The 22,629-nt window shown below is 48.4% G+C and overlaps 1 non-coding gene across 1 annotated transcript; it reads left to right on the forward strand.

Annotated features, from left to right (window-relative positions):
* The first annotated feature begins 968 nt into the window (after positions 1-968).
* Positions 969-1,051, forward strand: TRNAS-UGA (transfer RNA serine (anticodon UGA)). Its single transcript has one exon. It is a non-coding gene; the product is annotated as a tRNA-Ser (tRNA).
* The last annotated feature ends 21,578 nt before the right edge of the window (positions 1,052-22,629 follow it).

Below are 22,629 nucleotides of genomic sequence, written 5' to 3' on the forward strand. Positions count from 1 at the left end.
CTTTGGCATATATATAAAGGACCCTCTGCCTATGATACACTATGTCTCTCCTACTTGACAAAGGGGCAATTTATGCCTCGAAACGCGTTGTTTATGAGACCATTAAAATTCATCGTTTTACTTCATTAAACCTGAAGCCGTGAAGCGCCGTCATTCTGGCTCCTGTGGTCCCCGCCTACCCCGAGGATCCGACACTTCATCTACCATCTATTATAAAGGAGTGCGAGCTGTTCAGAGAGGGAGAACTGGGGGGGGCCCTTTAGGGTCTGGTCCTGTGGCAATGGGGTTGCAGGGCCAATCCGTGGCCCCCCTTCTCTGCTTGCGCACGCTTTTCGGGGATTGCGGTCGCTGACCGGCACAGTGATGTTTTTTGGTTAGGGACTCATGTGTATCAGAAGACCTGCACGTGGTACATGAGGCAATATGGTTTAGCCAAATTATATACTAACTTCTGATGTTGGTTTTAAATGTAGCTAATTAAACTTTCGTGTCAGCCATGGGTGCGATGTGCAGCCATTTCTGTCTTTTTGGCTTGTACACCATGTTTTACACAGATATTGCAAATCGATTGGAATCAGAAGTGAGTGAGCTTGTGGCGAGTGACAGGGTATCCAGTGGTACAGATGTCTCTAGCTCTAAAAAAAAAGGTAATATTGGAAAAAGTATTACTGTTGTTTAAAATATGTAGTGATGACTGGTACAGTGTGTATTTTCAGCTATCTTAAATATCTCTGCAGAGTTGGAATTTACTAAACCTAGAAAACTCACCTTTAATGAGGAATCTACATCAGACACAATTGCTGAGATTATGCTTGCTAATCCCTCTACTCATACGCGGGATACGCAGGGGTCTACCACTGCTAATCAGCCGTGTAAGTAAAATATATATGTATACACTACTTGTTTTGTAAATACGTATGGGTCTGTGATTTTTGGGAATCCTTTCTCTGCTGTATCATGACTGACAAGTCAGGATGGCAGAGCGGTTAAGGCGCTGGACTTGAGATCCAATGGATTTGTATCTGCGTGGGTTCGAATCCCCCTTCTGGCATGTGTTTTTTTATTTTTTATAAATTTGAGCTGTGTCCTGTCTCTCTGTGTCTTAAACTGTCTTACACTTTCTATTAGGCATAATAACCAGAAGTAATCATAGAGAAGCATTGACATCAGGAGCGAATCAACCGATGGCGGGACATGTGTACATGCCGACCCCTGCAGAGATCCTCAGCCCAATGTCTGTTGTAATGGCGCCGTGTAAAACTTCTACGCCTCTTTCAAGATTTGGCAGCATGCATGGAAAGGCTCCTCAAAACATCTTGCACAAAAAGAGGCCTCTTAAACATGTTGCAGAAAAAGAGCCCAGCGCCGCGCAACCTGTACAGAACCAACAAAATGATTCTATAGCAACCATGCTGCTACCCGGAATTCCTGAATTGGATGATATCAGAGTAGACCAAGACACCGCCGGTAAGCAACACTCCATAATTCCAAACAATAATAGGGTTTGTGATACAGAACACTCTTTAAACACACAACCAGATAACGCAGCAACGGCTTGTAGTGTTTGGTCCCCTACTGTTAACCGCGGCCAATGGCCGACAGAATCATTATTCTTATTAAGTGAAATGGCTGGTTTAAGCATTTACTTTATTGATTTGCGCAATCACTTAACGTATATATTGAATAGATACTCAATATTGTGTCTCTGTATGCCAGATCACAACAAAATCAAGCAGATGGCTGAACTGAGGCAAGAAATGACTTCTCTAATAACGTCTAAACTAAAAATGCCAGAGAGTCTGGTTCTGAGAACTCCAAAGCTTTCAGTTTGTTCAGCTAGTGTTGAACGTGGTCAATGGCCTACAGAGTCATTATGTTTAATGAGTAAAATGGGTGATTTAACCGTTTACTTTATTGATTTGCGCAGTCGGTTATCATATATACTGCAACGATATACGGAGTTGAGTATGAGTATGCACAGCCACACCCTCCAAATACAATTAGCAGAATTACACCATCAAATGGTTTCTCTAGTGGAGACCAGTCTAATAATCCCTGAGACTTTGTTTCTGAGAAGTCCGCACCAACCCTTATGACTAGGCATGGACGGTGGCGGATCGAATAAAATTCACAAGCAGAAATCGATTCGTCTTAAAAGATCGAGGGCTGTAAAACGAACTGTTAAAATCCTGGCTAAATCTAAAAAAGCTTCATGTGTCAGAATGAGCAGGACTGGTCATAGGACTAACAGGGTATCTGTATCAACACACAGCAGTACACCACAACTGTGTGAATCAAACACTGGGGAGGATGCTACACTGCAACAGCAAAATACACAAGATTATAGCAACCCTTTAGAAGGCCCAAGTAATTCCTGTATGATTAACAGGATGAGTGAGCAGAATACACACCAGCCAACACTACTACAACAACAAAATACACAAGATTATAGCGACCCTTTAGAAGGCCCAAGTAATGCATTTATGGTTAACAGGATGAGTGAGAATACAGAACACCAAACAGACCTACAACAACAACAAAACTGCACACAGTCAGAAAACGCTGTTCATGGTGCTGATAACTCTGCTATACTGGAACACTTCTTTCATAGACAGAGAAACCTAAATGGTTTTGATGCTGTTGAGTATACTGATCACTTTAGATTTGTGAATCTAGACCGCATACAATCGTTTGTGGGTGCTGTTGCCTCCGTTCACGAGGGCATTCATTCTCTACTGGACAGAATCCTCAGAGATATAAACCCTGGCGATTTTGTTCAGTTACGGCTTGAAGGGGACAACAGCTTAGACCCGGTATACTCAAAGCAGTCCAGGGAGACTTTTAATGCAGAAATTTCCTAACCACTTAGGGACCAAGCCTGTTTGGGCCTTAAAGGGGTATTCCCCCCAAGGGCTAAAAAATGAAATGCTCCCAAACCTAACTGGTCTCACTTACCAAGTCCCCCTGAGCGTTTTGAGCCGTCCCCCATCTTTCTAGCTGCTGACATTCCTGGGTTAAAAGTTTTTCTAAAAGGCCTCTTTATATCCAAGATGGCGCCGGCCAGGAAACTACATTACCCATCATGCAGTTCTTCTCTTAGCTTTTCTGCCAACTGCTCCTCATTACTACATTGCATGAGGGAAGGGGGGCTAGGTATCATTGCCATAGAGCAGTCAGAGAGGGAGACTGATGTGCAGCAGCTCCTGGCCAGGTCTCTCTGACAGCTGACACCCTTCCCAGCCCTGCTGCAGGATCACTGTTTGGGCTGTGTAGCTCTGTCCATGACAGCAAACACCCCCTCCCCCGACCCATGCTTCTCACTCTCATTCTCCCTTGGTCTCCTGCAGTCCAGTCTCTAACAGCCACAGCTTTATGCAAATGAAAGAGAGTCTGGGGCTTCAGTCAGAGAATGAGAGATAAAAGCCAGGGGGAGGGGGAGAGCTGCCCAGACCGAGATACACAGTGAGGAAGAAAGTTATCAGCATGGGGGGAGGAGGGGGGAGAGCTGCTGAGGATGGAGCTACATACAGTGAGGAGACTAAAGAAACAGTGGAGGGAGTGACAGCTGCCAGGGACCCGGATCAGCACAAGACCAGACCAGGCGACACAGTGAGGAGACTGAGGGAGGTGGAGATAGACTTCGCAGCAGGGGCTGTCAGGTGTCCTCACTTCAGCCTATTGAAGGGAGGGAGGGAGGATACGTGACTCCGACTCAGAGGGTGGGGGCCAGGAGAGGGAGCGTGTCGGGGTGGATTGGACTGAGCTCATTCTCTGCCTGCAACTTGGGTGAGGAGACAGGAAAAGCAGCAAAAGGACACAGAACACATCATAACTTGTATTGGCCCATATGTGAAACTGGGGGTGGGCTTTTACATAGTGTAAAAAAGATTTTGGGGGGAATACCCCTTTAATGACCAGGCTCATTTTTCAAAATCTGACCTGTCTCACTTTATGCGCTTATAGCTCAGTGATGCTTTAACCTCTTAAAGAGTCACTGTCGTATTTTTTTTTTTTGCAGAAATCAATAGTCCAGGCGATTTTAAGAAACTTTGTAATTGGGTTTATTAGCCAAATCTGCCATTATCTGCATGTAAAAAGCCTTTTCCCAGGTCCCCCCCCTCCTTCCTCTTTTTCATCCACTCTGAAAAATCAGAAAACTGTGACTTGTTGCAGGAGACGTCCCCTGTCTGCTCTAGGGAGAGGGGAGGGGGGAGGAGGAAGGAGGGAGTTAGCCGGCAGCAGAAAGCAGATAACAGAGGATTACAGGCACGGAGCTGGGTGACAGCTGTAATCTGAGCTCAGACAGGTCACTGGTGATGGTCAGAACAGATAACGGGTGAGGGATTTGTAGATTAACTCTTTGTTGTCCTGTTTTGGTCTTTTCTTTAGCTCTCTCCATAGGAGAACAATGAAGACAGGGGGGAGAGCTTCAAACTGCTTTTTCATGATAAAAATGCATTTTTCGGATAATAAACCCAATTACAAAGTTTCTTAAAATCGCCTGGACTATTGATTTCTGCAAAAAAAAAAAATCACGACAGTGACACTTTAAGGACCCATGTCGTACCGGTACGTCATGGATCACTGTCACTTAAGGACCCATGACGTACCGGTATGCGGGTCCTTTAAGAGGGCGCCGCGGACCGGCCGCATGCGATCGGGAGAGATGGCCTGCAGAAATACACTGCAGGCCATCTCTCCCTGTCGGCATGGGGGGTTGTTAACCCCCCCCATGCCGACGATCGCCGCTATTGGCTTATCAGTTCAGATCAGCCAATAGCGGCGATCGGAACCTTTCCGGGTCATCGGTGACCCGATGACCCGGAAAAAATGGCGGTCGGTGCTGTCCGAGGACGGCACCGACCGCCATTACTGTAAAAAGTAATGGTGGCCAGGTGCCACCGGCCCGATCGCCGTGAACGGCCGGCCGCTACCGGCCGGCCGTTCACGGCGATCAAAGTCCCCAAAAGTTATAAATACCTGCTCCGGACCCCTCAGCTAGGTAGCTGAGGGGTCCAGAGCAGGTATTCGTACATTACTCACCTTTCCTGGGGTCCTGATCGGCGTCTTCCGGGTTCGCGGCGTCCTCGTGGTCTCGTTCGGGTCTTCGGCTTCTTCCGTGACGTCACGTTCGGCTATTTTCGGCTCCAGCGTCGGGTTTTCGGGATTTTCCGCTCTGCTGCCCTCTAGCGGCTGATATGTGTAATACACTTATCAGAAGCTACAGGGATGTTCAGTATGTAATAAAGTTTTTTTTTTTTTTTTCAAATTTTTTTTTTCTATTTTCCGCACCCTATTGCCGCTGAGTGTTGATCAGCATCGCACGAAAGTGCGCTGCTAATCAGCAACTCCTCCTTTTTGGCGTAGGGTGTTTTTTTTCTCTATCCTACTGCCACGGTCTGCTTATAAGTGCCGCACATAAGTGCTGCATTTATCAGCAACACCATTTTTGGCGTAGTTTTTTTTTTTTTATACTTACTGTTAAAAAACACTACATTACACCACACTACACTACATTGAATAAAGTTTGACACTACACCACTACATACCCCATATACCAATCCCCGTATAAAGATGGTCCCCAGGGTGTTTTCGGTGTCAGAGGGATACGTTATTATTGCCTCCGACACCGAAACAGCCAGTGAGGATGAATGGGGGGGATCCTTCGTTCCTCCATTCATCTTCATCCTCCAATGACGTGTCTGGGGGTAGCGTAGTGTATGCTGCCTCCCAGACACGTCTTTTCCGCCAGTACCGTCCCAATAAGATATCACGGTATGGCGTAAAATTCTACTAACTCTGTGAGCGTACCTCAGGGTACACTTACAGATTTAGGGTAGGTGCACACTGCGCAATGGCGAAGATAAACCTTTGTGCATTCCGCAGCTGGCACCCACCGGCGGACTGATGCAGGCGCGCGTCTCCACCCGTGTCATAGACTCCATGTTATGCACAGGCGGATTCCATCGTCCGTCCAAAGAATGAATACGTTGGACAGAGAGCGGAATCCGCCCGTGCATAGAATGGAGTCTATGACACGGACAGAGACGTGCGCCCGCATCAGTCCGCCGGTGGGTGCCAGCTGTGGAATGCACGAAGGGTTATCTGTCGCGATTCCGCAGTGTGCACGTACCCTTAGAGTGTATGAAGGAAGGGACACCCGAATCCAGCCCCCAGATGACCCCTCCCCCCCCCCCATCCTCGGAACAAGTGGGAAGATCGTCCGGGAACTGATCTTCCCACTGCTGGATAAAGGTCACCACCTGTACGGTGATAACTTTTATACCAGCACCCCCTCTTCCGCTCCCTCGCTGCCTGAGCTACTGTAGCTTGCGGCACGATCCGAACATATCAGAAGTAGTAATAGAGCCCTAATATTTAGCAGCCATGGAGCGGACCCAGCGCTTCTGGATATGAAGGACCCCGTATCGCACCAGGGCAACATTTTCCAGGTGACGCCCCCCACACTGGAGAACAGGAGACCCCAGAAGAAGTGCAGAGTGTGGCGTAACAGGGGGATCAGGAAGGACACCATTTTCCAGTGTGACGCCTGTCCTGATCGCCCCGGCCTCTGCATACTGGATCGCTTCCAGGCGTACCACACGTCATTGGGGTTCTACATATTCTAAATTCTGTCCCTTATTCCTATTTCAGGGGTAACGTTAGTCCAGGGATTATTCTGATTGCCATTATGGAGTCGGGAAGGAATTTTCCCCTGTGATGAGGCTACTGTCGTCTGCCTCACAAGGGTTTTTTGCCTTCCTCTGGATCAACACAGGTTGAGTTTGATGGACACCTGTCATTTTCAACCTTATAAACTAATAATTGGCCTAATACCCCCAAATAAATTAGAATTGTCCCTTTTTCCCCAGCTAAGTAGGTATGGCCGCCATTCCTATTAGAGGATGCCATGATGCAATTACAAAGCCTCTGTGCGGCCAGGACAGTAGAAACCCCCCACAAGTGACCCCATTCTGGAAACTACACCCCATAAGGAATCTAACAAGGGGGGCAGCGGGTATATGGCCCCCTGGTGACGGCCACATTTGGGACGTGAAAATGAAAAAAATGGTATTTTTTATTTTCACGGCACATGTTCTACACATGTGCCCGTCACCAGTGGGGTCCATATGCTCACTGCACCACTCGTTAGATTCCTTATGGGGTGTAATTTCCAGAATGGGGTCACTTGTCGGGGGTTTCTACTGTCCTGGCAGCACAGGAGCTTTTTAATTGAGACGTGGCCTCCATCCTCCATTCAAGCCTCTAAATGGCGCTCTGTCCCTTTGGTGGCTTGCCCTGTGCCCATATGGCACATTATGTCCACATGTGGGGTATTTTCGTACTCAGGAGAAATTACCCTACACGTTTTGTGTTCATTTTCTTTTTTAACCCCTTGTGGAAATGGAAAAAAATCAAGGCTAGACCAACATTTAGTGTAATTTTTTAAAATTTTTACTCTAAATCATTAATCTTGTCATGATTTTTTCATTTTCACAAGGGGCTAAAAGGTAAAAAAAACACTAAATGTGTAGCGCAATTTCTCCTGAGTACGGAAATACCCCACATGTGGACATAAAGCGCCATGCGGGTGCAGGGTAAGCCTCCAAAGGGAAGGAGCGCCATTTGGTTTTTTGAGGCTGGATTGGATTTCGAGGGGCCATGTTGCATTTAAAAGGCCATTGTGTTGCCAAGACAGTGGAAACCCCCCACAAGTGACCCCATTATGGAAACTACACCCCTCAAGGAATCTAACAAGGGGTGTAGTGAGCAAATGGACCCCTTGATGACGGGCACATTTGTTCCGTGAAAGTGAAAAAATGAAATTTTTCACTTTCACGTCACATTGTTCCACATTTGTGCCCGTCACCAGTGGGGTCCATATGCTCACTGCCCCCCTTGTTAGATTCCTTGAGGGGTGTAGTTTCCAGAATGGGGTCACTTGTGGGGGGTTTCCAGTGTTTTGGCAGCACGAGGGCTCTGTAAATGCGATGTGGCCATTGAAATCCATTCCAGTGAAATCCAGCTTCCAAACGCTCCTTCCCTTTGGAGGCTCATCCTGCACCCGCTTGGCACTTTATGTCCACATGTGGGGTATTTCTGTACTCGGGAGAAACTGCGCTACACTTTTTGTGTCTTTTTTTTCCTTTTATCCCTTTGTGAAAATAAAAAATTGAAGGCTAGAACAACGTTTTAGTGTAAAAAATACTTTTGTCTTTTTTCACGCCACATTGTTCGGAAAATCTGTGAAGCACCTGTGGGGTCCAAATGCTCACCGCACCCCTTGTTACATTCCTTGAGGGGTGTAGTTTTCTAAATGGTGTCCCTTTAGGGGTGTTTTTTAGGTTTTGGCACCCCAGAGCCTCTGCCAACCTGAAGTGGTACAGTCAGAAATGACCAAATATAATGGAGCCATTGAAATTCACTAGGCGCTCCTTTGTATCTGAGGCTTGTGGTTGCGTCAAATAGCGCAATAGGGCCACATATGGGGTATTTCTATAAACTGCAGAAACGGGGCAATAATTATTGGGGTGCATTTCTCTGGTAATAGGGTCATAATTATGAAAAATATTGGATTACAATAAAATCTCTGCACAGAAAATAAAAATTTTCAAATTTCTTACACACTTAGCTTTTATTTCTGTGACTCCCCTAAAGGGTTAAAAAACTTTCTGGATATGCTTTTGCAGAGTTTGGGGGGTGCAGTTTCTGAAATGGGGTGCTTTGTGGGGCTTTCTAACACACAGTCCCCTCAAATACACTTTAAACCTGAACAGGTCCCTAAAAATATCTGATTTTGAAATTTTACCGAAAATTTGGAAATTTGCTGCTAATGTTTTACGCTTTCTATTGTTTAAAAAAAATGAAAGATAGTTTAATAAATGCCGCCAACATAAAATAGACATGTTGCTAATGCTATTTAATATATAATTTATGTGATATAACCATTTTCTGTATAAGCAGAAAAGTTTTAAAGTTGGAAAAATGCATTTTTTCACAATTTTTCATGCTATTTTGTTTTTTTTCATAAAGATTTGTTATAAGTATCGACTCCAATTTACTAGAAATGTGAAGTACAATATGTCACGAGAAAACAGTCTCAGAATCAGCCAGATAGGTAAAAGCATCCCGAAGTTATTAATGAATAAAGTGACACTGGTCATATTCATAAAATTTACTCCGGTCCTTAAGGCCATTTCAGGCCCGGTCCTTAAGGGGTTAACATATGCTAGCGATTCTGAGATAGTTTTTTCGTAACATATGGTACTTTATGTTAGTGGCAAAATTTGGTCACTGTCTTGTGTGTTTTTTGTGAAAAACATCAAAATATAATGAAAAATTTGAAAATTTTGCAATTTACGAACTTTGAAATTCTTTGCTTCTAAGGGTACAAACACACACGGCATATACGCTGCGTATTTAATGCTGCGATACGCAGCAGATACGCAGCAGATTAGATCTAAATAACTGAACACAGCATCAAATCTGCTGCGTATCTGCTGCATATCTGCTGCGTATATGCTGTGTGTGTTTGTACCCTTAAAAAAGAAAGTCACATGACAAAAATTAGTAAGTCACATTATCAATATGTCCTCTTTATTCTGGCTTCATTTCGTAAACATATTTAACTTTTTTAGGGTGTTACGGGGCTTAGAAATGTATCAGCAAATTATCAAATTTTCATGAAATTTCCAAAACTGATTTTTTTAGGAACCAGTTCTTATTTAGGAGGCTTGTATACTGGAAACCCCCATAAGTGACCCCATTTTGGAAACTAAACACCTTAAAGAATTAATCTAGGGGTATAATGAGCATTTTAACCCTACAGGGGCTGGAGGAAAGTATTCACAATTAGGCCGGAAAAAAATGGAAAATAGAAATTTTCCAATAATATATTTGTTAAGATTAAAGTATCTCATTTTCATAATAAACATAAGAGAAAATGCACCCCAAATTTTGTAACGCAGGTTCTCCTGAGTAGAATGGTACCCCATATGTGGGCGTAAACCACTGTATGGGCACACAGCGGGGCTCAGAAGGGAAGGAGCACCAATTAGCATTTCCAGTTCAGATTTTGCTGAAGAAGTTTCTGAGCGCCAGGTGCGTTTGCAGTGCCCCTGTAGTGTCAGCAGAATAACCCCCTCCAAAAGTCACCCCATTTAGGAAAGTGCACCCCTCAAAGAATACATCTTTTGGTGTGGTGACCATTTTGACCCCACAGGTATTAGAGGAAAGTATTCAAAAGAAGACAGTAAAAATGAAAAAATAGAATTTTTCCAATAACATGTTTGTTTAGTTTGAAAAAGCACCCCAAAATTTGTAATGGAGGTTCTCCTGAGTACAATGGTACTCCATATGTGGGCATAAACCACTGTATGGGCACACAGCAGGGCTCAGAAGAGAAGGAGTGTCATTTTAGTTACAGGCAATATGTGGGTGTTTACTGGTTATCTGGGGTGGTAATGGACAATCTCGGGGTGTTTACTGGCTATCTGAGGTGGCAACAGGCAATCTGGTGGGGTTATGGGCAATCTGGGGTGGTTACGAGCAGCCTGTGCCAATCTGGGGTGGTTACGGTCAATCTGGGGTGGTCACGGTAAATATGGGGTGGTTACGGGCAATCTAGGGGTGTTTACTGGCTGAATGGGGTGGTTATGGGCAATCTTGGGGTGTTAACTGGCTATCTAGGGGTGGTTACTGGCTATCTGGGGTGGTGATGGGCAATCTGGGGGTGTTCACTGGCTATCTGGGGTGGTGACGGGCAATCTGGTGGTGTTCACTATCTGGGGTTGCAACAGGCAATCTGGGGTGGTGACGGGCAATCTGGGGTGGTTGCGAGCAATCTGGGGTGGTTACAGGCAATTTGGGGTAGTTACAGGCAGTCTGTGGCAATCTGGGGTGGTTACGGGCAATCTGTGGTGGTTACAGGCAGTCTGGAATGGTTATGGGCTATCTGGGGGGGATAAGGGCAATCTGGGGAGATTACGGGCAATCTGGGGTAGTGACGGGCAATCTGGGGTAGTGACGGGCAATCTGGGGTGGTGACGGGCAATCTGGGGTGGTGACGGGCAGTCTGGGGAGATTACAGGCAATCTAGGGTGGTTACAGGCAATCTGGGGTGGTTACGGGCAATCTGGGGTGGTGACGGGCAATCTGGGGAGATTACAGGCAATCTAGGGTGGTAACAGGCAATCTGGGGTGGTTACGGGCAATCTGGGGTGGTGACGGGCAGTCTGGGGAGATTACAGGCAATCTAGGGTGGTTACAGGCAATCTGGGGTGGTTACGGGCAATCTGGGGTGGTGACGGGCAATCTGGGGAGATTACAGGCAATCTAGGGTGGTAACAGGCAATCTGGGGTGGTTACGGGCAATCTGGGGTGGTGACGGGCAATCTAGGGTGGTTACAGGTAATCTAGGGTGGTTACAGGTAATCTGGGGTGGTTACTGGCTGTATGGGGTGGTTATGGGCAATCTTGGGGTTTTTACTGGCTATCTAGGGGTGGTTACTGGCTATCTGGGGTGGTGATGGGCAATCTGGGGGTGTTCACTGGCTATCTGGGGTGGTGACGGGCAATTTGGTGGTGTTCACTATCTGGGGTTGCAACAGGCAATCTGGGGTGGTGACGGGCAATCTGGGGTGGTTACAGGCAATTTGGGGTAGTTACAGACAGTCTGTGGCAATCTGGGGTGGTTACGGGCAATCTGTGGTGGTTACAGGCAGTCTGGAATGGTTATGGGCTATCTGGGGGGGATACGGGCAATCTGGGGTAGTGACGGGCAATCTGGGGTAATGACGGGCAATCTGAGGTGGTAACGGGCAGTCTGGGGTGGTGACGGGCAGTCTGGGGTGGTTATGGGCTGTCTGGGATGGTTATGGACTGTCTGGGATGGTTACAGGCAATCTGGGGTGGTTACGGGCAATCTGGGGTGGTTACAGGTAATCTGGGGTGGTGACGGGCCATCTGGGGTGGTTACAGGTAATCTGGGGTGGTTACAGGTAATCTGGGGTGGTTACAAGTAATCCAGGGTGGTTACGGGTAATCCAGGGCACTTGACTTTGGTGACAGGTGTAAAAAAGTGCTGGCACCATTTGGAACAAGGGATCAGTGGTATATAGTATATACCGCTGATCACTTGTACTGGGACCACACCGGGTGGTCACCGATCATTGCCGGTGGTGGAGAGAATGAAGCTTTGATCATTTTTAGGAATCCATCACTGTGAACAGAGTCTGTTCACAGAGATGGCGGCGGCCATCTTGGCTCAGATGGCCGCCCTGGGAGGGGAGGGTCAGTGACCAGGTCACTAGGGTTAATTCTGGGGACAGGGGGGGACATGTTCTCATCTCCTCTCACTGTGGATTCACGGTGAGAAGAGATGAAAGCGTTCAGCTGCGCTGGCAATGTCTGTTACCGGTGGCCGCCGTTATACTGATAATAACAGCGATCGCCGGTGAGGGGACTTGCCGGGACTGACCCCACACTCTGCCCCAACCCCTCAGCTACCAGAGGTAGCTGAGAGGAGGGGGCTGCGGGCATTACCGGCGCTGCTGCACTATTCTGCACCATCGCCATAAAGAGCCGATGGCAGCAGAATAGAGCCCATTAGTGATCGCCGTAAAAATCCGTATTGGCGGTCACTAATAACATAATACACGTATTCTTTGGGTCACTACGGTTACAGCGATACTACATTTGTATAGGTTTTTTTTTAACTATTATCACTTTGGCGCAATAGAAACTATCTTCCTAACAAAAACCCACAAAAACTGTCGCCGCATTGCAAGATCCATAGCGTTCTCATCTTTTGCGCGACAGAGCTGGTTTTGGGCTTATTTTTTGTGGGAAGATCTGTAGTTTCTATTGATACCAAGTTTTACATGTATATGACTTTTTGATCTGTTTTATGACATATTTTCTAAAGTGAATTGATAAAATACAGCTATTCTGGTACAGTTTTTTTTTTTTACAGCGTGTGTCGTGCGATATAATTATTGATATAGTTTGATAGATTGGGTCGTTACGGACGTAACGATACCAAATATGTATAGGATTTGTGTTTTTGATCACTTTTATGTCACTTTTTATTGGGCATAGGGAATATAATGCATTTTTATTATGGGGGGGGGGGCTGTGTTGTGTTTGGTGCACATTTTTTTTCACTTTTTTTACTTTTACACTAGTGTACATTACTGTACACTAGTGTAAAATACTTAGATCACTGATACAATGTACTGCAATGTATTGTATCATGCCTCATGCTGACAGGCAATAGCCACAGCCACCCCTGTCAGCATGAGGCATCTCCATGGTGACCCCGGGGACCTTCACTATGGAGACATCGGGACCCCGGACGGCACCGCGGGACATCGTGATCACGTAAGTGACCCACGGCGCCGTCCGGGATCCGTTAGATGCCGCTGTCATAGTTTGACAGCGGCATTTAACGGGTTAAACTGCCCGGAGCGGAGAATCCTCCGCTCCGGGCAGTTACAGGGTGTCAGCGGTCACACAGCGGTCACACTGACTGCTGATCACCCGCTCTGCAGCCGCCGCCGGGCGGCTATTCGTTCCGATGCGTACGCCGTTAAAAGGCGTACGCATCGGAATAAAGCCCATTAGTGACCGCCGTGAAAAGGCAGCATGGCAGTCACTAAGGGGTTAAATGCTGTAGCCAATGCCTTGCAGAGCAATGCTCAGGTTTTAAGCAGTGATTGTCTGAAACTTGTAGTCACAGTCGTGAGGAATAGAAGAGGCGGCGGAAAACGCTGTTTGAAATCTATTGCCTACAGCCAGATCATTCACCAGAAAAGGCGCTGGTTGTATGATTTTAATAATTACACCTCTAATTTGTGCTTAGCGGCTAGCTTGTGTGCCCTGACGCCTGACGGCGATGTAAGTGATGCACGCTTATTGGAACAGGCGCAGCAGATACATTCTGATTTGGCTATTCCTGATTCCGAGTTAGTGAGTTTTAGCGACATTACACATTTTGAGGAATACATGGATATCACCATTAAAGTTATGTATCACAGCCGTGGTGATTGGCGCTATTTTGACACAGGGAAGGAACCTACTGGTAAAATTGTATACATTCTGCATCATGATGAGCATTATTACGGCATCAAAGACATGAAGGGTTTTATTGGTGAATGTTACTTTTGTGAAAAATGTAGCTCTGTGTTTCACCACAAAGGGAATCATTGCCAGTATTTTTGCAGGGCTTGCCAAGATCAGGATTGTGTTGAAAGTGAAGGAGCGCAGCCGCGTTGTCCTACTTGTCGTGTTTTTTGTCAGTCAGGGGAATGTTTAGAGCGGCATAACCAACTAGCGCGAGAGAAGTTTGAATTCTGTAGAGTGAAGACATTTTGCGATAGCTGTTGCCGCTTTGTGTATAACACATGCACATAAATGTAGCGGTTTTCGCTGTAGCATCTGTGGTGCCCGTTTGCATAGATTTGATAAGCATCTGTGTTACATGCAGCCTTACAAGCTGCAGGAGGAGACTGATTTATACATTTTCTATGACTTTGAATGCATGCAAGAGACAGGTACACACATACCGAATTACATTTACGCTACAACATTGTGCGGAAATGGTTGGTCGGAATTTGAGGGCAAGAATTGCAGGCAGGAATTAGTACGTTTCTTTACCAATGGCAGATTTGATGGCTATACTTTAATAGCGCACAATGCTGGAAGGTACGATTGTTACTTTATTGTGATGGAACTGATTAGTGAGAAGTTGGTAGTTAAAATGATTACTCAAGGCGGCAAACTTTTGTGTGTTACGTTACCTGATTTGAACTTAAGGTTCATAGATTCTCTGAATTTCATACCTATGAAGCTTAGCAAATTGCCGCAGGCTATGGGATTTTCAGGTTCAAAGGGTCACTTCCCACACTTTCTTAACACTGAAGAAAATAAGAACTATGTTGGCCCCCTACCGGCTGTTGAATTTTGTGGTGTTGAGTATATGATGCCTAGTGAGAAAAAGGAGTTTCTAGAGTGGGATGCGTGTCAAAAGAACAGCACGTTTGACTTTCAGACTGAACTAAAGGCCTACTGCAAACAAGACGTTGAGGTTTTGAGACAGGCCTGTGTACGTTACAGAGACAGGGTTATGGAGATGACGAGCAAAAAGGTTCAAAGATACTGTAAACGTGATGACGTCTATATTGAGGTGATTGAGAAAGCGATTGTAACAGTGTGACAGTATGGTGATAATATGGTAACAGTGTTACAGTATGGTGATATTATGGTAACAGTGTGACAGTATGGTGGTAATGTTTTTGTTCTATCACCTATTAGTGCTGTTCTGGGGTCAATTCCATACACTGAGCCCTCAGATCTATATATTCTGATCTTCCACAACGCCTCTAGGGTATAGGACTCAACTACAACAGCTGCAGGCACTACAACTCCCAGCATTTACTGACAGTCTGCAGCCCTCAGGATATGCTGGGCGTTGTAGTACAGTGTACACAGATGTATTGCTTAGAGATGAGCGAACTTTTCAAAAGCTCGGTCCGACCGGACTTTCGGATTTTTTCGAAAAGTTCGTTCCGACCGAATTTTGGATTTCTACGGATTTCATAGTTTAAAGCATATATATGATACGGGGGTAGTGTATTTGGTTGAATTTAGGGCTCCCCATGTCAGTAACATCATTATCTTTTTGATATCTCAAAGTCAATTTTTTTTTTTTTTTTTTAAGACTTCAATATTTACCATTACAGGGTCTATGCAGGAAATTCACCATTACAGGGTCTATGCAGGAAATTCACCATTACAGGGTCTATGCAGGAAAAAGGTCACAAATTCAGTGAAGGAGAAACAGTAGTCATTGGAGGGTCCAGCAATAGTCATTTGAGGCCAGTACAGGAGCAGCAGTAGTCAACATGGAGGCCAGGCAGGAGCAGCAGTAGCCAACATGGAGGACAGGCAGGAGCAGCAGTAGCCAACATGAAGGCCAGGCAGGATCAGCATTAGCCATCATGGAGGCCAGGCAGGAGCAGCAGTAGCCAACATGGAGGCCAGGCAGGATCAGCAGTAGCCAACATGGAGGGCAGGCAGGAGCAACAGTAGTAAACATGGAGGGCAGGCAGGATCAGCAGTATGAAACTTCAAGAAAAAATGTACTGACAACTGTTGCAGTTCTCTTTTTCTTTTTATATTTAATATTTTGCAATTACAATAGAAAGATCATTCAATGCATAATCACACACAAGTAAATTTTTTCTTGAAGTTTCATTGTGCAGGGGATTTGAGGCGTTCCCTTAAAGTCTGGCACACCACATCCGACATAAGTTGGTGCACATTTTGAGTTTGGATTGATGATCAGCAGTAGCCAACATGGAGGCCAGGCAGGAGCAGCAGTAGCCAACAAGGAGGGAAGAGCAGGCACAGCAGTAGTCAACCTAGATGCCAGTCAAGGCCCAGCAGTAGCCAAAATTGAGGCAAGGGCAGGCACAGCAGTAGTCAACCTAGATGCCAGTCAAGGCCCAGCAGTAGCCAACATTGAGGCAAGGGCAGGCACAGCAGTAGTCAACATTGAGGCAAGAGCAGGCACAGCAGTAGTCAACCTAGATGCCAGTCAAGGCCCAGCAGTAACCAACATTGAGGCAAGGGCAGGCACAGCAGTAGTCAACATTAAGGCAAGGGCAGGCACAGCAGTAGTCAACCTAGATGCCAGTCAAGGCCCAGCAGTAGTCAACATTGAGGCAAGGGCAGGCACAGCAGTAGTCAACCTAGATGCCAGTCAAGGCCCAGCAGTAGCCAACATTGAGGCAAGGGCAGGCAGAGCAGTAGTCAACCTAGATGACAGTTAAGGCCCAGCAGTAGCCAACATGGAGCCAAGGGCAGAAGCAACAGTAGTCAACATGGAGGCCAGGCAGGAGCAGCAGTAGCCAACAAGGAGGCTAGTACAGGAGCAGCAGTAGTCAACAGGGAGGCCAGGGCAGGAGCGGCAGTAGCCTATATGGAGGCCAGGGCTGGAGCAGCAGTAGCCAACATGGAGGCCAGGCAGGAGCAGCAGTAGCCAACAAGGAGACCAGTACAGGAGCAGCAGTAGCCAACAAGGAGACCAGTACAGGAGCAGCAGTAGCCAACAAGGAGGCCAGTACAGGAGCAGCAGTAGCCAACAAGGAGGCCAGTACAGGAGCAGCAGTAGTCAACAGGGAGGCCAGGGCAGGAGCAGCAGGAGCCAACATAGAGGCCAGGGCAGGAGCAGCAGTAGCCTATATGGAGGCCAGTGAAGGCCCAGCAGTAGCCTATATGGAGGCCAGGGCAGGAGCAGCAGTAGCCAACATGGAGGCCAGGCAGGAGCAACAATAGCCAACAGGGAGGCCAGGGCAGGAGCGGCAGTAGCCAACATGTAGGCCAGGGCAGGAGCAGAAGTATTCAACATGGAGGCCAGTGAAGGCCCAGCAGTAGCCTATATGGAGGCCAGGGCAGGAGCGGCAGGAGCCAACATGGAGGCCAGGGCAGGAGCAGAAGTAGTCAACATGGAGGCCAGTGAAGGCCCAGCAGTAGCCTATATGGAGGCCAGGGCAGGAGTGGCAGTAGCCAGCATGTAGGCATGAGCAGCGGAAGCGGAATAATGAGGTCTATGGACAGGCGAGAGGTAGCAGGGCGGCAGCAGCAGCAGCAGGAATGGTGGAATGACCAGTACGGTCTAGTTCACATATAGGCCATAATAGAAGCAGAAAAGGTCCTACATCTTGGTGACAACACAACCAAATCCTACTCTGTGGTATCAGGAGCAGGTGTCACTAAGTCCTTATCTATCCATGTGGTGTTCATTTTGATCAAAGTCAGACGCTCCACACTTATCACAGGACATTCTGGTTCTCCTGGGACTGACAATATGACCGGCTGCGCTGAAAACTCACTCGAATGACACACTGCTGGCCGGACAGGAGAGTATGTCCAAAGCAAATACAGAATTGTGGCCAGACATCTAATTTTCCCACCCAGTAGTCCAGGGGTTCGGGGACGTTAGGTGGCAATGTAGAGTCCAAAAACACCTGGACTTGCTGTTTGAAGTGTGCCGCCATGTCCTGCTGCTGTGCGGGTGCTCCTGTTACCCCTGCCTGTGGCTGCATGAAAGCAAGCATCATGGACATCAGACTGGTGCCACTGCTCATGCCACCCAAGCTGGTAGAGTAGGATGTGGAGGAGGCAGCGCTGCTGGTGTGGCCCTGGTGGGAATGGCGTGAATGAGAGCGTCGTGTTCCAACCTGTGCACCCAGCTCCTCTCTATAATAGTTCATTTTTTCCTTCCGTTGGGAAGGGTAAATGGATTCACACAGCTTGTTGCGATACCGTGGGTCCAGTAGTGTGGCCAGCCAGAACTCGTCCCGTTGATAAATCCTTTGCAAGCGTGGGTCGACCTGAAAGCATATCAACATGCGCTTAGCCCTTTCCACCAGGGAGTGGGAAATAGTTCCCGCCTCTGTCTCCACAGCATACTGCCAATGGGTACTGCCTCCATCCTCCTCATATCCCTGCATATCCTCCTCTGGTCACCCTCTGGTCTGGCAGGAAGGCTCATCTCCTTCTCCTCCACCCGTCTCCCCTAAGAGTTCCTGTGCATTCAGGTCCTCCTCCTCCTCAACTTCCTCTCCCTCCTCTTCCACCAAACCTTCCTCCAGCGACCCAGGCTGCGACAGTGGCAAGACCTCTTCACCCTCGCCACTGAGTCACATCAGCTCCAGTACAAGAAGCATGGGTATGATGGCGCTAAGTCCTGTGTCCTGCCCACTGACCAGAAAGGTAGGCTCCTCAAAGGGTCATAGCAAGCGGCTGGTGTCACGCATGAGCTGCCACTGCCCAAGCTCCAGGTTACACAGGGGAGTCGCCGTGTCCGCCTGCATCAAGAGGAAGTCACTCATGGTCTTCCTCTGCTCATAGAGCCGCTCCAGCATGTGGAGGGTGAAGTTCCACCCCGTGGCTACATCGCAAATGAGACGATGGTTGGGAAGACAATTCCTCTGCTGCAGGTCGAGGAAGATGTGGTGAGAGCGACTTGAATGGCTGAAATGGTTATACAGTTTTCGAGCCATTGACAGCAGAGTCTGTAAATGGGATGAAGACTTTAGAAAGTGTGTAACTGTTAGGTTTAAAACATGTGCCATACACGGGGCGTGCCTCATACCTCCTCGACGCAGCGCGGAGAGAATGTTGCTCCCATTGTCACTCACCGCCGTCCCAACTTTAAGATGGCGTGGAGTCAGCCACGAGAGGATTTCCGTCTCGAGCAGGCGGTGCAGCTCTACCCCTGTGTCTCCTTTCACCCAGGCAGGCTAGATGCAGCACAGCGTGACACCTCCGTGCTACAACCAAGTGGTACAAGGGAGGAACACTGGCGGTTGATGAGGCTTTGGGTCTACTGGAGGAGGTGGAGGAGGTGGAGGAGGACCGCAACACAGAAACCCTGCTGTGACAATGGGGTGGTGTCATCGCCCTTCCCTGGCCAAGTTGCTGGGGGTCCGCCGGCCATATTACATTTACCCACTGAGCAGTAATGGACATATACTGCCCTTGCCCATAATTACAGCTCCAGATGTCTGTGGTTAAATGTACATGTCTGCTTACTGAATGGCTCAGCAAGTCAGCAACCTTTTCGCGAACATAGCTATACATGGCCGGGCTGTGTTGGAAAAGTAGTGTCGACTTGGCACCTTCCACCATGGCTCCGCATATGACATCAGTTCATGGAAAGGTGCCGAGTTGACAACTTTAAACAGCAGAGCCTGGAGCACCAGCAACCTGGCCAGGTGGGCATTCAGCTTGACTGCTGCGGGATTGCTGGGTGCATATGTCTGCCTCTGGTATAGGGACTCCATGATGACAGGCTGCCTACTGTTAGCAACACAGGGGCCACCAGCCGAAGAAGGGAGTGAATCCACACTCCCTTCCACAGAGGAGGTCTGACTCTGTGAAAGGCCCCCCTGACTACTGCTGCTTCCTGCTGCTGTTGACCGTGGCTCTGCCTGGGCCTGCTGTGACCCACTATTACCCAGTTTCTCCCAGGCAGAAAGGTGGTGGCGCTTCATATGGGCAGCCATGGTGCTGGTGCCAGGATGGCAACTTTTGCCTCTTTTAATGCACCTGTCGCACAGGCGACAGATGACCACATAGCTCCGGGCACTAGCATCGACAGGCTGCAAGGATGGGTGGGCGCTGCAGATACTAGGAGTTGCAGTGGAGGAGGTTTCCCCAGTGGGCATCTGCTGGTCCCGGCTACGCTTCCGACTTGTTAGCTTACTACTGCTGCCTGTCTGCTTCTTAGTTGTGGCGGGCCTGCTGGCGGACGGATTCCTGGTTGACGAATCTGTCGAATAAGCCAAATCCTGCCGTGGATCCCATGTAACATTCGATGTAGGATCATCCTGTTCCAGAATGATGCTATCATCCTCATCAGGCTCCTGCCCAGCCCTCTCACGTCTACTGCCTACTGCTCTCCTGCCAGGCCTAACATGGGCCTGCTCTGATATCGCCTCTGACACAGCTATGCCCTGAACTTGATTGTCCCCTGTATCTTCTCCCACGTGCTCATTGTCATCAAAGAGCAGTTCGCTGCTCATAGACGCCAACAGTTCCCTTGCAGGCGGCGGGTCAAAAGTTAGCGGGATGTTGCTGAGGATGTCAGATGGAGGAGGTGGGGGAATTGCTGTGTGCCCGTGCCAAGTCAGGGCCATGTCCGAGGTACCTACAGATACCTAGCTGGCTTTCTCACTACTCATCCTTGTGGACATCGAAGTGTGAGCCAGCCACTCCAGAACTGTGGAATTAGACGTGTGGACACGATCCTGGTGTGACAAAGGAAGCTCAGGCCTGCCTCAGACCCTCTTCCTGCGCTACTTCCTCTTATGCCCCTTGAGCCAGACTCTCTGCCCTGCCCTCGGCCTGAAACGCTTTGTGAGGTTTCCTGCTGCCGCTGTGCTATGACTTTATATTCAAATTATGATTTCTACACTTGGTAGATGAGCAGGGCCGATTCTAGCTTTTCTGCTGCCTGAGGTGAAAATTAAAATGGCGCCCCATGGGACTGTGGGCAGGGAGCAGGTATATAGGTGAGGGAGATGTGTTGGGAAGGCAGGGAGCAGGTATATAGTTAATGACATGCATTCTGTAGGCAGGGAGCAGATATATAGGTGAGGAAGATGTATTCTGAAGGCAGGGAGCAGGTATATAGGTGAGGGAGATGTATTCTGTAGGCAGGGAGCAGGTATATAGGTGAGGGGGATATAGTCTGTAGGCAGGGAGCAGGTATATAGGTTAGGGTGAGGTATATGGCAGGCAGGGAGCAGGTATATGGGTGAGGAGATGTATTCTGTAGACAGGGAGCAGGTCTATAGGTGAGGGGGAGGTATATGGCAGGCAGGGAGAGCAGGTCTATAGGTGAGGGGGAGGTATATGGCAGGCAGGGAGCAGGTCTATAGGTGAGGGGGAGGTATATGGTAGGCAGGGAGCAGGTATATAGGTGAGGGGGAGGTATATGGCAGGCAGGGAGCAGGTCTATAGGTGGGGGGGAGGTATATGGCAGGCAGGGAGCAGGTCTATAGGTGAGGGGGAGGTATATGGCAGGCAGGGAGAGCAGGTCTATAGGTGAGGGGGAGGTATATGGCAGGCAGGGAGCAGGTCTATAGGTGAGGGGGAGGTATATGGCAGGCAGGGAGCAGGTATATAGGTGAGGGGGAGGTATATCGCAGGCAGGGAGCAGGTATATAGGTTAGGGGAGGTATATGGCAGGTAGGGAGCAGGTCTATAGGTGAGGGGGAGGTATATGGCAGTCAGGGAGCAGGTCTATAGGTGAGGGGGAGGTATATGGTAGGCAGGGAGCAGGTATATAGGTGAGGGGGAGGTATATGGCAGGCAGGGAGCAGGTATATAGGTTAGGGGAGGTATATGGCAGGCAGGGAGCAGGTCTATAGGTAAGGGGGAGGTATATGGCAGGCAGGGAGCAGGTCTATAGGTGGGGGGGAGGTATATGGCAGGCAGGGAGCAGGTCTATAGGTGAGGGGGAGGTATATGGCAGGCAGGGAGAGCAGGTCTATAGGTGAGGGGGAGGTATATGGCAGGCAGGGAGCAGGTCTATAGGTGAGGGGGAGGTATATGGTAGGCAGGGAGCAGGTCTATAGGTGGGGGGGAGGTATATGGCAGGCAGGGAGCAGGTCTATAGGTGAGGGGGATGTATATGGCAGGCAGGGAGAGCAGGTATATAGGTGAGGGGGAGGTATATGGCAGGCAGGGAGCAGGTCTATAGGTGAGGGGGAGGTATATGGCAGGCAGGGAGCAGGTATATAGGTGAGGGGGAGGTATATGGCGGGCAGGGAGCAGGTCTATAGGTGAGGGGGAGGTATATGGCAGGCAGGGAGCAGGTCTATAGGTGAGGGGGAGGTATATGGCAGGCAGGGAGCAGGTATATAGGTGAGGGGGAGGTATATGGCGGGCAGGGAGCAGGTCTATAGGTGAGGGGGAGATATATGACAGGCAGGGAGCAGGTCTATAAAAGGGGGTGGTATACAGCAGGCAGGGAGAGCAGGTCTATAGGTGAGGGGGAGGTATATGGCAGGCAGGGAGCAGGTCTATAGGTGAGGGGGAGGTATATGGCAGGCAGGG

This window comes from Dendropsophus ebraccatus, chromosome 1, assembly GCF_027789765.1.
Source record: "Dendropsophus ebraccatus isolate aDenEbr1 chromosome 1, aDenEbr1.pat, whole genome shotgun sequence".
Classification (NCBI taxonomy): Eukaryota; Metazoa; Chordata; class Amphibia; order Anura; family Hylidae; genus Dendropsophus; species Dendropsophus ebraccatus.